At 43.8% G+C, this 2,184-nt stretch overlaps 1 long non-coding RNA gene across 1 annotated transcript; it reads left to right on the forward strand.

Moving 5' to 3' along the window:
* Positions 1-239: 239 nt before the first annotated feature.
* Positions 240-1,395, forward strand: LOC139080606 (uncharacterized). Its single transcript, XR_011535227.1, has 2 exons — positions 240-378; positions 1,192-1,395. It is a non-coding gene; the product is annotated as an uncharacterized lncRNA (long non-coding RNA).
* The last annotated feature ends 789 nt before the right edge of the window (positions 1,396-2,184 follow it).

A 2,184-nucleotide genomic window follows, 5' to 3' on the forward strand; every position in this document is an offset into this window, starting at 1 on the left:
CTTAAAATGCTCGTTTCCGTCAGCGTTCAGGATTGCCTGTAAGATGGCATGTTTCATGAAATCAACCACGTCTGCTCTCCCACGCGTCTATTTTTAAGATCCCGTCTGACCCTGACTCAGCTGAGTGAATCACGCTGGATGCCTTTGATGACACACCAACCCACAGAAGTGGGGGGAGGCACGAGACACAATGGTGACGGTCGGCTGTGTTTACACTGATGGAGCTCCCCACCACCCGACACACACACCGCTCCAGCTCACAGGAAACGCGGGCACGCCAGCGTGAGTGCGATATATTCACAATTCAAGCCACGCTGACTTTTTTAACACACATGCCCATGCATCTTCCACATCTGAAACTGCCCGCTTAACTCCCTGGTAGGTTTTAAAGCATCTACCCACTTTTTTCCCCTTTCTAATTGTTCTGACAAGGAAATACGTAATGTTCAGTGCTAGTCATCCTGAAAAGCCATCATCTGTTCCCGATTTTCCTCTGTGTCATCTGCTGGGGACTCTCAGGGGCTTCTTGTGGCAGATAAGAACGAGCAGGGCACCTGAGAAGGGAGGCAGGGAAATTCGGGGAGGAAGATTTTATTTCAATTAATGTCTAGGCTTAGGAAATTTAAATTCAATACTACGCCTTAAAATTTGACAAAAGTATTTTTAACATTTATTTGAAAGAACAGACAGTTGAGAATAGTTAGGAAGAACAGTTAGAGAATAATGAAGGAGGATTTGCCTTACCAGATTTTAAAACCAATTTAAAGACACATTGGGCTGGCCCTGTGGCCTAGTGGTTAAGTTCAGCATGCTCTGCTTTGGCAGCTGGGTTTTGATCCTGAGCATGGGCCTACACCACTTGTCAGCGGCCATGCTGAAGCGGCAACCCACATACAAATTAGAGGAAGACTGGCACAGATGTTAGCTCTGGGCAAATCTTCCTCAGCAAAAAAAAAAAAAAAAAAAAAAAGACATTAATTAAAACAATGTGGTAATGACATGAGAATAAATAAATAGATCAATGGAGTAGAAAAAGTGGTTATAAAATGGCCCTAGAATACTTAAGATAGGATATTATGCTTATTTTTTAAGTCACAAATTAATGGGGAAGGGATGGAGTGTATGACAAATAGTGTTTTAAAAAGTGGTTAATTCTTTGGGGAAAAATCTTTCTTATCTCTTATCATACAGCAAAATAAATCCCAAATCCATCGAAGAATTTAAAGTGAAAGCATTAACCGGAGCTCGAAGAACACAACGGTGACTGTTTGTCAGACTATTACACTCGGAGGATGGGAAAAGATTTTCTAGGCATGAAGCTTATGGGAAGAAACAATGGAACAAAATATTGATCAATTTTGATCCCACTGAATTTCAAACATATGATGAACAAAATTAAAAGACAAACTAGATAATGAAAAACGTTCGCCATACACATGACCAAGTTTTATATCCTTATAAATCCGGGAAACAAACTAAGAACGAAACCAAACAAACAAAACCAAGCCTGCTAGTGCCTTAGTAGAATGAGCACTAAACTATAAAATATATATAAATATATATAAATATATATATAAATGAGCAAAAACTATAATTCCTTCACAAAAGAAAAAATAGGAGTGGTTAATGAACACATGGAAAAAATGTTCAACTTCACTAACAGTCGGAACATAATTCAATCCAAAGCAAGATGTCATTGTTCACCTAGAAAATTTTTGAAATAATAAATTTTATTTATTTATTATTTTTAAATTACTTATTATTTTTTTAAATTATGAAATTCGTCAGTAAGGCTACGTGGAGACCGACCCCTTCCTATTCCGCAGGTGGCAGTGCATCGTTCTCTGCACACATCCAACCCCGTGGCTGCAGCCCTTTGTGGGGTCACCGCGCGGCCCCTGCGCCCCGGGAAGCCGGGAACAGGCGCCCCTCTGCGCCGCGCCCGCTGCAGCGGGGCCGACCGCCCCCCACACGAGAAACAGGGAAATTACACGGTATTGGAGCGGGTGCCGCGGAAAAGCAAACGTCGAGCAGGTGAGGGGCTGGCGTGCTGGCGGAGCGGGAAGGGCAGGTGTCATCTTAAACGGGATGCTCAGGGAGGCCTCGCGGGGAACCGGCCCCGGCGGAGGGAGGAGGCCGGGCGGCGGGCAGAGGGAGCACCGACCCGAGAGCTGGCGGGAGGCA

Source organism: Equus przewalskii, chromosome 31 (assembly GCF_037783145.1).
Source record: "Equus przewalskii isolate Varuska chromosome 31, EquPr2, whole genome shotgun sequence".
Lineage (NCBI taxonomy): Eukaryota > Metazoa > Chordata > Mammalia > Perissodactyla > Equidae > Equus > Equus przewalskii.